Below are 14,853 nucleotides of genomic sequence, written 5' to 3'. Positions count from 1 at the left end.
AATCTATCTACCATTGTCAGTGAAAGCTTGACAAGAACAACTTCCAAGCATGGAAGTTCAGGATGACAAACTTCTTTATGGGAAAGGGAGTTTGGGATTACATCAGTGGTGAAACTGCAGAACCAGTTTTGGGTGCTGCTCCCACTCCTGCTGAATTGAAGGCCTTTAAAGAATGGCATGAAAAAGCCAGAAAATGCCTGTATTGGCTGTCCGTTAGCATTTCAGATTCTATGATTGTGCATATACAGGATCTAGAGACGCCTAAGGAGGCATGGGATACATTGGTGAAGCTGTATAGCACAAATACCAAAGCACGAAAGATGCAGCTAAAGTAGGAGTTGCACAATGTGCAAAGGAAAAATATGAATATAAATGAGTATTCCTTGAAGGTGAAAGGCCTTGCAGATTCTCTTGCCTCCATTGGAGCACCTGTTGATGATGAGGACTTAGTGTCCGTGACCTTGAATGGTCTTGGGAAAGATTATGCACAATTTCGGACATCCATTGGAGTCCGTGAAACATTTCCTGATTTTCAGGAACTTATTGCTCTCTTGCTGAGTGAAGAGCAAAGGAATGGTGGTTCAGCCACCTCAACTTCTCAAGAGACTGCTTTCTACTCGAATACAGGTAGAGGCAGGGGTAGAGGAAGAGGCCGTTCTGGTGGCCGTGCAGGAAATCAGAACCAACAGCAACAACAGGAAAACCAGTCCTATGGAGGAGGACGTGGTAGTTTTAGAGGCAGGGGGAGCCAAAGAGGCCGTGGTTCATGGCAAAGGAACCAGCAAGTAAATAGCAGCATAGAATGCTATTATTGTGGAAAGCATGGACACAAGGAGAATACATGCTATAAAAAGCAGAATGACATCAAAAGTGGAAAGTTGCAGCAAAGCAACTATGCATCATCAAGTGGGCATGGTGACGACAGAAATGAGCACCTTTTTGTGATGCAGCATATGGTTAACTCCATGTCAGGAGATGCTGCAGCTTGCAATGATGTTTGGTATGTTGATTCAGGTGCCTCTAACCACATGACCAGTCATGGTGAGTGGTTTCATGATGTCAGAAATTTGGATAAGCCAGGTTATGTTGAAACAGGTGATGATACTGCGCACCCAATTACGCAGGTTGGTAAAGTGCCATTGGCTATGCAGGATGGCAAAACAAAGTACTTGGCAGATGTACTTCATGTTCCAAAAATCACTAAGAACCTGGTTTCAGTTGGCCAGATGGTTGAGCAAGGTCTGCAGGTTAGATTTAATCCTGATGGATGCTTCGTTGAAGACCTGAAAAATAAATGCCGCTTGGTTGCGAAAGGCAACAAAAATGGAAGAATGTTCACCTTGGATGTTGATATGCCTGAGGTGAAAGCTGCTATGTTTGCGCATGGGAGAGGTGTCATTGCAGATATTGAGATATGGCACAAGCGCATTGGGCACGTGAATATACAAAGGCTGAAATCTATGCAAACGAAAAACATTGTTGCAGGTTTGCCTAAATTCAGAGTTGAGGGAATGCAAAAGGTATGTGAAGCATGCCAAATGGGTAAGCAGGCCAGACATGCATTTCCTAAAAATGCTAAGGTGAGCAGAAGACCTTTGGAAGTGATCCATTCAGATGTTTGGACAACCAAAGCTGCTTCTATTGGTGGATGCCATTATTATGTGACGTTTATTGATGACTACACTAGGAAGGTGTGGATTTATTTTATGAAGCACAAAAGTGAAGTGTTCAGCCATTTCAAGGCTTTTAAGGCCATGGTTGAAAAAGAGAAAGGTGTGCATATTAAAGTGCTAAGATCTGATGGAGGGGGAGAGTACTTTTCAGAAGAATTTTGTGAATATCTGAAAGAACAGGGAATTCAAAGGAAGTACTCATGCAGGTCTACCCCTCAGCAGAATGGGGTTGCAGAAAGGAAGAACAGGCATATTGCAGAAGTAGGACGGGCGATCCTAAATGAGAAAAACATGCCTGATTATTTTTGGGCTGAAGCAGTAGCAACTGCTGTTTATATTATGAACAGAACCCCCACTGCAGCTGTCCATGGCATGACGCCTGAAGAAATGTATACAGGCCAAAAACCAGATATTTCTCACTTGAAAGTATTTGGTTGCATAGCTTATGTTCATGTTCCTGATGAGAAGAGAACAAAGCTGGATCCAAAGGCAGAAAAATGCATCTTTATTGGATATGCTCAGCACCAGAAAGGGTATCGCTGTTATAACCCTTCCACCCGCAAAATGCAAGTGAGCAGAGATGTTGTTTTTGATGAAATGAGCAGCTGGTATGCACCAACTGTTATGGTAGGAGATGCAGATGCAGGAAATGGGAATGCTGCAATAAATGCAGAGCAGCAATCTCAAGCCTTGAGTGGACCCAGAGAGTCCTCTACTAGTGGATCTAATGCATGGACAGGGAGATTGAGATCTAGTGAACCGTCACATGGCAGTCCTGATAGTGTTGTGCAGGTATCACATAAGGGAAAAGAAAAAGTGGACCATGCTCCAGTGTTTGATGTGTCTACTGGTAGCTCTCATGTTGATGGAGAGTCAAGCGGCTCTGAAATGAGCCTTGATGAGGAACTTGGGATTCCTTCTGTTGTTACACCTGGTGCAAGGAAAAGCAGGCATGATTTAAAGACGCCTGCAACTGATCCAGTTGTACGGAGGTCCACTCGTATTAAGTATCCAGTTGACAGGCTGAGATATGATGGGTATACAGCACATCACTATGCTTATATGGTCAAGGTTCTAGAGGAGCCAGAGCCCACATGTTTTGAGGATGCAGCAGGGCATAAAAATTGGGAAGCAGCTATGGATGAAGAGATGGCTGCCTTGGATGCAAACCACACTTGGGATTTGATGCCTTTGCCTCATGATAAGAAGGCTATTGGCTGCAAGTGGGTTTACAAAGTAAAGCACAATGCTGATGGGTCTGTTAGCAGGTACAAGGCAAGATTGGTTGCCAAAGGTTTTGCACAGACATATGGAATTGACTATGAGGAAACTTTCAGCCCAGTTGCAAGGATGGCAACCGTGAGAGCAGTAATTGCTATGGCTGCTGCAAAGGGATGGTCTTTGCATCAGATGGATGTGAAAAATGCCTTCTTGCATGGTGACTTGCAGGAAGAGGTTTATATGATGCAGCCAGAAGGTTATGAGGATAAAGCACACCCCGATTTTGTATGCAGGTTGCGCAAAGCCTTGTATGGCTTAAAACAGGCGCCGAGGGCATGGTCAGACAAGATAGGACAATATCTTGTCACTATTGGATTTCAGATTTCCAATTCAGATTTTTCACTTTATGTGAAAAGGACAAACAGAGGGATTGTGCTTATAGTCATCTATGTTGATGACTTGATTATTACAGGTGATAGTGATGCAGACATTAATGAAGTGAAGCTGCTATTGAAGCAGAAATTTGAGATGAAGGATTTGGGAGAGCTGCGTTACTTCTTGGGCATTGAGGTTATTAGATCCCCGAGTGGGATATGGCTGTTGCAAAGGCAATACGGTTTGGACATGCTGTCCAAATATGGGATGACAGGCTGTAAGCCTATTTCTGTTCCATTGGAGCAGAATGTGAAGCTCAATGCAGAGACAGGTGAGCTTCTTGAAGATATTACTATGTACAGGCGCATAGTAGGTAGCTTGATTTACATGACTATAACCAGACCAGATTTGAGCTATGCTGTGGGGCTGGTGAGTCAGTTTATGCAGGCACCGAGGAAGCCACATTTGGATGCGGCTAGGCACATGCTGCGGTATGTGAAGTCCACATTGCATTATGGACTGTTTTATGAAGCTGGGTGTGCATTACAGGTACATGGATACACAGATGCTGACTGGGCTGGTAGTGTCTCAGACAGGAGATCTACTAGTGGTTTTATGTTTTCCCTTGGGAGTGGTGCCATCAGTTGGAGCAGCAAGAAGCAGCCAACAGTTGCCTTGTCGAGCACAGAGGCTGAGTACAGGGGTGTAGCAATGGCTGCATGTGAGGTAGCTTGGTTACGGAAGCTACTTGCAGATATGGGACAGTCAGTTCATGCAGCAGTTGTCATTCATTGTGACAACATTAGCAGCATCATGCTTGCTAATAACCCAGTTTATCATGCTAGAACGAAGCACATTGAGGTGCATTATCACTTTGTGAGAGAGAAGGTTCTAGCTGGTGAGATTGATCTTGTCTATGTCAGCACTGAGGAGCAGGTGGCTGATATCTTTACGAAGGCATTGGGTACCGAGAAGCTTCGCAGATTTAGGAGCTTGCTTGGTGTACGTGAGATGGATTTGAGCTTGAGGGGGAGTGTTGAGATATCAAGCTCTACCCCTGACATATCTCCTGGATGACTATCATTTATGTCACCGCCTATGTTAGTTGTACTCGTGGTGTAGTTAGACTACCACGTATGTTTTTGGTTTGGGTTCACATATGAACCACGTATTCTAGGTTTTGACATATAGGGTATTTCCCTCTTCTATTGTATAGTTGTTGTGTGCAAGAGTGAAGAAAGGCTTCACCCTCCAACCTTGTGTCCTCTCTCTTTTGTGTGTTGTGAAGAAAGCTGAACTTGAGTCTCCTATCTCTCTCCCTATTTCTTTACAAAAGGCATACTCTACTCTTTGATCAAGCAATGTCTGCTGATGAGCCTTTGCTGTAGCAAGGCACTGGCAAAAGATTCAAAACTTGATTTAGAATATATTTTTTGAGGATCCCCTCTCCTGAGCTTAAGGTAGACTCATGAGACTACTTTAAAGAAATATAAGGAACATAAAAAAGCATCACATGTGATTACAAAGTGCCCACAAGGTATAGTAACATTGTTTTTCACCCAGGCAAAATTCAAAACAAGTGTCACAACACATCTTGCTTTTATATTTTGGAAGTATCTATAAGTGTTCTACAAATAATCATTTTTTGTTGTTATCACTCATTCATGACTAGAGCCACTGTGTAAGTATATTTAGACCTTTGAAGTTTCCTTTGATATCACTTAATTCTTGTAGAAATTAATATGAATTGTAGCGTAATGAACAATCAAAATAAGGTTCCAATTTGATGTTCTACATCATATTGGCTCCCCTACAAACTCATGGTACTCCACACTATTATCTTGAAGACATATCCAAAGTATAGTTGAGTTTGGAACTTGTTATGCATGTCAAATGATGTCAAATTTCCTAACTGTTAGCATTCTCAAAATTTGAATTTTGAGTCCATAAATCATAGTAAGTATGATTATTTAACTTTAAAAACCATCTTAACACATGGGACTTAAGAACTATGAAAAGACTCCTTCCAATTAAGAAGTATGGCCATTTTATCTAAAATTTAAGATTGAAATATTAGTGACAGCTCGACCTTAAAACTTTAGGTGAAACTCAAAGTCATGCGTGTGAGTTCCAATCGATAATAATTCGAAGTTTTTTTAGCACATAAGCTACTGTGGTCAATAATCAAAAAGGAAAAATACCTTATCAGGACATAAAAGTGTCCTAGGACATTTTTTTGTCCTTCTACCAAACTAGTGAAATTTACTAGGATTCGATTTAGAGAATGTGAAAGAAGAGCCTTCACAAATGAATGCCATTGAATCCATGCACATGAGATAGAATTTTGACTCGTAAATATGTTTTATCACAGCACATTGAATTGCATTCATAGTGCAATAACATGGCTAACTCATGCCATGAGATTCCATGAATGTGTTGTAGTACAGCATAGCGATTGATGCGATTGCATCATAGCACAAGGATTAACTCAAAGGAGCTTAGGCTCCACCATGGAAGCATGAATTTTATAGAATGTAGACTAGGAGATTCCAGTATTTTATGTACTTCATGAACTCACTTCTAGGGATAACACTATACAATATCGGATAACTTAACTTCAGTAATAGCTGTTGTTAAGAGGGCACCTTTTCTAGGATATAGGTGTAAATTAATATAATCTACAATTAAAAAATCTCTTGTTTTTTACTTGAATCAGATGAAAAAATGGCAATTGAAGCACAACAGCTTGTGTGGATGGGGTCCATCCCGTTACAATTGCAGCTACATCATTTTGAAGTCACAACATTGCCACCACCTCCTCCTTCTATGGTAGGTCCACTTTCACACTACACCATTCCCACTTTATGTTCATGGAATATGAAAGCAAAATGATGTTGAATTGTAATTGGAAGGAAAAAGAAAGCTCAAGGCACATGTTTTTTTAATTTAAAAGGGGAATTATGTATGACAAGATTATCTTCTTGAGATTGTATGACTTTATAAATTTGAGCAAAGAAGATTATTGCAATGTCTTAGATCTTGAATTGCTATTTTCTCGTTATCTTCTATTTCTTCTCTTGGTTAAAAGTTGATTGACTAATGCAGCAGCATCTTCTTCCTCTATCTCCATTTCATATGTAGTCTTTTAAACTTTACTTTTTTGTTGAAAGTCGATAGTAACATCTTCTTCCTCTATTTCCATCTGGCATCAGTACCTATAAAGAGCCCCACCAAACAAGAAAAGGCAAATATCTGTAACTAAAGTTTGTTTTGGAGGGCGTTTGGGACCTTAATTTCTGTGACATACTTTTTGGATCTTTTTAGTGAGGGTAAGTCTAGAAATTTTTTTGCATCTTCCACATCTAAATTCTTCAAAGATTCACTCTCTAGTCCTGAGTATCCCTGATATTTCTGCTAACAATCATGTTTTAAGTCACATTTTCTTGTTCCTTCCCAATGCACACACTTCGAGCATCATAAGATTCCTTCTTAGCAAGAGAATGAGGCACATTGCTTGATAGATCTGAGTTCTGTAGTGTTTTATTGAAGGTTTCCAAGTAGTTCCTATCTCCTGTCTCAACAGATCATGTGGAGACTTGTCAGTGGCAAACTGCTGAATACATGCTTGCAAGTGCTTGCAACTGTTATATAAAGCAGCAAAATCCACCTTGGAAAGTAGAACACCCGTTACAAGAATCTTCTCAGTAGGATGCAGACGTTTCTAGTACCTTCTATGAAGGCTATCAAGCACCTTAAAAAACAACTGTGTGAGGCATTTGCTCCTTGCATGTGGTGAAATAACTGTTTCTAGAAAACAGTTCCTTTGAATTCTAAGTAAATGATCAAGCTGTTGCTCCTCCCCACTCCCTTGCTGCCCCCTCTCCCTCATCCCCTCCCTCCTTCCCTCCCTCACCCTCAGCCCCTCCCCCTTCCCCTCTCTCAGCCCTCCCTCCCTCCTCTCCCTCTCAGCCCGCCCCTCCCCTCTCAGCTCGCTCCCTCTCCTCTCCCTCTCAACCTACCCCCTCCCTGCCTCTTAGTCCGCCCCCTCGCCTCTCAGCCTGCTCCCTTCTACCCCCTCTCAGCCTGCCCCCTCCCCTCTCAGTTGCTCCCTTCTACCCCCTCCCTACCTCGCCTTCTTACCCTGCTCCCTACCTCGCCTCCTACCCCCGCTCCCTACCTCGCCTTCTACTCTGCCCTCTACCCTGCTCCCTACCCCCGCCTTCTACCCCGCTCCCTACCCTGCCCTCTATCCCACCCTCTACCTCGCCCTCTACCCCGCTCCCTTCCGTCTGCCTTAGCCCCCCCTTTTCCCCGCTCCCTACCCCCCGTGCCTCTTTCTCCTATCCTACCCTGCTCTTCTCTTCCCCATTCTCTTCTACCCTACTCCCTACCCCCCGCCTCAACCCTCTCCTCTCCAAAGCTCCCTACCCTCCTTCCTGTCTCCCCCCTTTTTCCTTCTCCCACAGTGCTTTTTGGAGCGGACGAAGCATCAAATGTGTTCGAATCGGCCTCCTCACCTCGATTAGCGATGGATATTCTGTCAGCCAATCCTATTCCACCTCCACCGGCCGCGAAAACTATTACATTTTCTAAAGACGAGTTGCAGTAGCTCATGAAGGACGTAGAGATTGAATGCTCTACCACATTGATCGCACACATCTTCAGGTTAGGAGCACGAACTAGATTCTAGAGATTGTGCCAATTCAGGCAAGTTGCTTTTTGGCCATACGTTTTGGTCGCCTGCCTTGGGCACTAGGGGAGGCACTTCTATTTCAGTTTCACAGACGGTTCTCCCCTTAGTTGTTGGACATGGAGTCATTATTGCCTCTAGGGCTCAATGGATTATTCTCTTGATTGGAGGGCGTAAGGTTGGTTTCCTTAACTTGTATGCCTACAACATTGGAGGAAAACATGTCATTATGTGAAAGGATTTGCTCTCCTGGGCTCCCATTGCAGATTCATGGGTGATTGGAGGTGACTTTAACATGGTTGAGTTACCATCAAACAAAAAAGAGGGTAGAGAAGGAGGACTTCACTCTTTGGAGAGAGTAGCTTGGGATGCCTTCCTTTTTCACTACTGTGTCAGAGATACTTGGTTGGAAGATGCATGTCTTATTCAGTCACAGTCCCTCCTATTCTCTTAGTCGAACAGGAGATAGCAGATGCCTATTCATGCACACATTGACAGATTCTATGTAGATGATTGGGCACTAGACAGAGGTGGATTAGTATGCATTGCTACTGGGGTTTCCACTTCAAACCACTTTCTTGTTGTGCTGGCTATCTCAAAGCCTCACATGAGAGGCCAGTCTACCAGCATCAGGATTCCAGATGCCTTGTATACAGAGGAGGACCTTACAGAGGCAGCCCTGCAGATATGAGTTTCTCATGTCCAGGGTGGGCAGCCATCTCCATCACATGTAGCTGTTGCCCTTTCTGGTATTAGCAACTTCTACCACTCAATTGCTAGTACCAGGAGACGAGATATTCTCATACGTGAGATTGGTGTTCACCAGCAGTTGGCACCTTTGCAGAGGGAAGAGTAGAAACGGCCTTTAGATGCTTGGATTCAGTACCAAATGAGTGTTAATATCAACTATAAAAAGAACACACAGAGTGGAAGGAAGTTAAATTCGTAAGGAGAGTGGAAGGAAGTTAATTTACTAAAATTCTTTATAAGAGATCCTAGGAAATTTATATCGACTATAGAAAGAAATAGAAAGTGGAGTGTATTTCCAGGAGTACCCAAAATAAACTAAATGGATTGAATGAATGCTTTGTTCCATGAATAGCCTCTCTTTCTATAGAAAATCAAGAGATGCATCCAAAGAGTCATGTGGACCAAGAGGTGTGCACATAAAGATGTAGGTATCCCTTGTGAAGGTGTGTGACACCCTTTAAAAATTTGTTACATCATATGCTTTTAACACACCGTGACTCTACAAAAGAGTGTGTTTCTCTTCCCTTGGAGGTGTGTGCCTGTTGCAAAGGGTAACACCTCACAAGAACATCCTATTGAAAGGGCATACCCTTTCACAAGTGTCTATCCACAAACCATCCATAGTTCAAGTGTCTATCCACAAAATCCAGAGTAAGAAAGTTTTAAAGCTCCCAGCAAATTGCTTGAGCTACTTGAGCTCCTCCTCGCCTTGCTGGCCGCCCCCAACCCCCTCCCCCCCCCCCTTTCCTACTGTTTCCTCTTCTTTCTCCCTACTTCTGACTCTACCCATCCTGTCTCCCCTTCTATATGCCCTACTCCCTCTCTTAAACTGGCCTTCGGGAAGCAAAGGGCAGTGAACAATTAATATAACTAGCAAATACCATAATTTCAGCCACTTAGCGAATTATTATAGCCAACCAGAAAATACTAACAGCCAAACAAAACAAATAATCACAAAATAAACATAAGCACCAGACACCAGATTGACCCTAAACTTAGCCCCCCTTTCAATATTTGTTTATCTTTTATTTAGATTTAGAAGGCATAAAAAATACAGTAAAAGCACTTTCATGCATCTTACCAAAAATAGCGAACTGAATAATCCGTTCACAGCCACTTCCGTCTTGCTATGCAAACAATTCCAGTTTCAGAAAGGCACTGATTCGAGGCCATTTCGGGGCCCGTTTTGGAGGCAGAAGTTCTCTGCAAGCACTGAGAAAAAGGCCCTGTTTTTTACTGTGCGACCACTGCTCTGCAGGTCGATGAAAAGTTGCCACAAAAATTGCATCATATGCCTGTGCACAGAGATATTGGGAGTTACAGAATCATCCTTATTTCCTGTTGATACAAAATCGTCACTAGGAAGTGAATGTGTGGTCAAATACCACTTTTGTCAGTTTTGCAGATTTGCCCTTGTGAGGCAGGAGCTGTGTTTTTTGCAGTGACAGAATATTTTGCAGTGTTCTGTAATGGCATCTGATGCGACCTTTCTTTTGTCTTTGGCTGATAATTTCTAACCTAGCAGCTCCAAAGGAGTCCTTGCAACACTAAAAATCAGTCAAGTCTATCCTGGCAGCACTAAAAATCAGCCAAGTCTGTTCTGGCAGCTCCAAAGGAATCCTGGCAGGGCAGTGGCTAGTAAAATAGCCACCCCATGCTATTCCTACCTTAGTAGAAAGGTAGCTGCAGCAAGGCAAGAAACTTTGAAGGTTCTGAGACAACTTTACGGCTTCTGGGAAGCTGATGACTGATCAAAGGGCTCTGGAAACCTTGGAGTAGCAGCAAGCAAGTAGGCGAATTGCTCTGGAGCAGTTCCCAAGTAGTCAGGAAGTCAATATCAATAGCAACAGCCCTAGAAGGTGAAAAACATTTAAAAAAACGATTTCCTCTTGGCACCCTTCTGGCTCTTGAAGTCCAATCCTTAAAGGCGATTTGTATCTGGTAGAATCTGGCACTTTAGAAGCCTTTGGCAAGTGTAACTCAGCAAATCCTCATGAAGCAAATCAAGTTGCTTGGAAGCTCCAAAGTGCCTAGAAAAGTGCAATTTTGATAGGTGCCTAGCCTAGAAGGCTCTTAGAGGAAGTGTGAATCAGATTTGGGGCTTTGGGAAGGTATGAATAGCAAGCATGCAGCAAAAAGAACTGATTTGGAGGCTCCAGACACAAAAACGAATTTTGTTTTTGAGCTTTTGGCAGCCCACCAACAGCCCACAAATTATCCTAGTCAGCAAGGCGATGTGATAGAATAGTCCTGGAGCAATTTCCTAGCCTGTGACTTGTCTCTCTCTATTCTTCTCTGGTCTAGAAACAAGCCTCAAAGAAAATTTCAACTTTTTGCCTTGTCCCACAAGCCAGCTTGCCAAACGTGGCCCCTAGAGCTATTTCTAGCTAAAGGGATTTTTACCCCTCTTTAACCTTCAATCCCTTGCCTTAGCCCATGGAATTAATTAACCTGAAGTGTCCTTTGAACTACTTTAATCAGATGGAGGCTAGGGCAGTCACCGTAAATTCCTAAAGCTTAGAAGTTCACGTCCTCATGACACTCTCCCACTAGACTCCTCTTATTTCTTTCCCTGAATAAACTACATCCCCTCCCCTATTTTGGGTTTCAGCTTGGCCCTGTTTCACAATATGGGCAATGCATTAGCCCTGTCCGCCCCTCCTTGGCCCACAGCTAGCCCTTGACCACCTTGATCTCGGGCTAACACAACATTTTCAAGGGTATGAGGATCAGGTCATATACAAGGCAAAGGCCACCAAATACAAAGCTCTAAGAAACCCATCCTTATTTTCGCACTTCTACGGTGGGCGTCACAGTTCTATACCACTCATCTCTCGCTGGGATGATCTCTATGGAGCGAAATGACCCACGCACCAAAATCCTATGGATCCAGCTTTAGAGTACACCTTTGTGTGACATCTTCATCATAGTTTTCTACTTCCCCAAGAGGAGGGTGAGGCTGTAATAAAGGGGGCGAAAGGCTATTTTAGAGGCCCTTTAGAGGCCTTTTAGGTGGGGAAACCTCCTTCCTCCTACTTGCTGCCTACACACTCTCTCCCAATGGGATCCTCTGCCTTCACATCACACATCACAGACTTCTCCATTTCACACCACCACCTGGGGCTGATCACACATATCTCTTCTTCAATATCACCACTCCCCACCTTGCTCTACCATCCACCACACCACCCACCTACACTACCTATCACGACATACACTTTGGCCATAGCCTCTCACCCATATACCCTGCACGGCTATACACTCTACTTACCTATATTGACCATATACCCCTCCTAGAGGACCGGGCTGCGTTCATTAGCCGATCACTGCATGAAACTACCTTTCATGCCTTCCCGTACACCACCCGTTCTAACCGTCCACCGCCTTTAGGTTCCATGCCATGTAATAGGTGGTACCATGGTGAGTGTTAGGCTCTCCACTGACAACTCCGATTCGAATCCCAACATGGCCTATCAAGTGAACCGAACATGTTACACGAGTACTGTCGTCTAGTTCGCCAAAAGAAACGAAACTTTGTCCACCAAAACGAAGATGAATTATGAACATTCTTTTTCAATAATAATTCCAAAGACTTTTCGTGACGGTTTCTTGAACGGCGGTCCCCCTCACCAGTGAAGACACTCAAGTTTGGCACAACTATGCATGCACACTTTATGACATCCCTGACCAGCCCACACTTGACCTCTCGCACACACCACGACCAACCTCTTGCACTCTTCACTAAGGGAGACATCAAAGATGTGGTCATGAAGCTTCATAATGGATGAGTGAAGGATCATGAGGTATTATGCACTGTTGCATATGGGATTGATATCCTAGCCCCTATCCTTGCAAAGCTATTTAATGAAGTAGTTTGTCTCACCTTCCCTCGCACTTGGACCCTCAACACTATCACACCTATCCACAAGGTAGGGGATCCCATGGATCCAAGCAACTACAGGACCATTATGATCGGGCATTTCATGTCCAAGATATATGCTTCAGTGCTAGATATGGAGGTCAGTCGCTATGCACATATGTAGGGATTCAAAGCAGATGGACAGGCAAGATTTCAACGTGACCATGGCACCATGGATCATATCCTGACACTTAGGAGTGTCATAGAGGAGGCCAAGACATGGAGACAAAGGGTATATTGCTGCTTTGTGGATTTCTATGAAGCCGTCAACACAATGCCTCGAGCATGCCTCATCAGGCAGCTACAGGAGCTAGGGTATGGACTGGAGATAGTTTGGGTTGTTATGGCACTTTATGAGAGGGTTTCTAGTAGGGTTCGGACAGGGGGAGGATGGACAGATGAGATCCTAAGCACCATTGGTGTCAAACAAGCTTGTCCACTCTTACCGACCTTGTTTGGCCCTTTACATAGATGAGCTTGAGTCTTTTATAAGGACACTAGGAGGTGATGGTTGCTCTCTTGCCGGTTATTTTCTCCAAATCCTTTTGTACGTTGATGATGCAGTACTCCTAGCCTCGTTGTCTGCTGAGGGGCTCAAGAGATACCTAGATGCACTAGTGGCTTTTTGCGAGTCTCATGACTTGAAGGTCCTAGGTAAAGCCAAGGTTATGATCTTCAACACCTCCAGAGTAGTTGCACATAGAGAGTAATTTATTTTGACCGGGCACCAGTTGAGATCATTTCATCATACACATATTTGGGGGTTTTGTTTTCAGGACCTATCTTCACGATGAGACTGGTGATGCAAGCATGCCTAAGTAGAGGTTACGCCTCCCTGGCCCGAATAGAGAGATATTACTTCCACTTGCACTTTCAGGACTTGCGGACCAAGGTTCTCCTTATCGACTGCTTGGTCCGACTTGCGGGTATGTATGGTAGCTCTTGTTGGGGACCAGACCTCTCCGACACAGAGTGGACTTGAGTGGAGAGATTACAGGTTCTTCTACTTTCATGGATGATATGTACCAAGCCATCTATCCCTTATCAGATCATTCGGGCTGAGTTTGGGGCATCCCCACTATAGTTGGATGCAGCATTCCAAACTATCACTTACTTCTACCGTGTCCGTGCGTATGGCTCATGTACTACAGGGCCACGCAGGCTAACTAGCATCTTCTATGGAACTAGCAACTCAGAGTGATTAGAGATGTTGGTACGTGTGCACATGCACATGGTTTGAGAGATTGGGTTTTCATATAGATAGGCTGTCACCCTTCTAGTACAGCATTGACGCTCCGTTTGTCCCATTCCCTGGGGCAACGAATTCAACCCAATCATCTAGGAGGATCTCCTAGAATTACACACATTCAGGACATGGCTAGCACAAGCAGAGCTCCCTATGAAGCTTACCTTCTATCGGGACTACTGCTTGCACATTTCAATAGAGGGTTTCATCATTCCACCAGGATACACCCATATCCACCTACCACATTCACTCAGGATTGCCCTTGGATAGTTACATGTGTCATCGCACCGACTTCATATCGAGAGCAGGCGTGCAACGGGGACACCTAGGGAGAGTCGCATCTACACATTGTGTGAGCGCCATGAGGTGGAGTTAGAGGAGCACTTTCTGTTCCATTGCCCAATCCACGATGAGATTCATGGATGATACCATTGCCTTTTCAAAGATGGACTCAAGGGCCTCTCTAGACTCCTATACCCAGATCAGAGATGTCTGGCAGGAGATAGTCCAACATAGAGACCGTCTCATCTGATCGAGGAGATAGGAGCAGGGTACCATGCCTAGCCAATCTCAGAGTACAATCACAGATTTTTTCCAGGTAGAGCAAGTTGTTATCTCGGCCATTGTCAGTAGGAGAGGGAGAGACCCTGAGATCGAGACACGGCACACTCGACAAAGGATGACAAACATATCACACCTCACTGACATCTCCTCCATTTTCAGACCTAGGGGGAGGGCACGACATGTTACTCATCCAGATAGTAGACAACGATCCATTACGGGCTTCTTGCCTACATAGCCCAGTCTGCCATTGGGTGCAGCTTGATGTTCTATATGCCTATTATATTGTATTGGATTAGACTGTGTCTCCACAAGAGGAGGAGGATTCTAGGATGGCTGTATATAATTTTGATGGACATGTGTTATGATATCATTGACTATGTCTACAAGTTTTCTAGCATGGGTTAAGGTGCTCGCT

This window comes from Dipteris shenzhenensis, chromosome 7, assembly GCF_047967505.1.
Source record: "Dipteris shenzhenensis isolate YYH24624 ecotype China chromosome 7, Dip_SZ_1.0, whole genome shotgun sequence".
Classification (NCBI taxonomy): Eukaryota; Viridiplantae; Streptophyta; class Polypodiopsida; order Gleicheniales; family Dipteridaceae; genus Dipteris; species Dipteris shenzhenensis.
Note: the sequence above shows the minus strand (reverse complement) of the source record.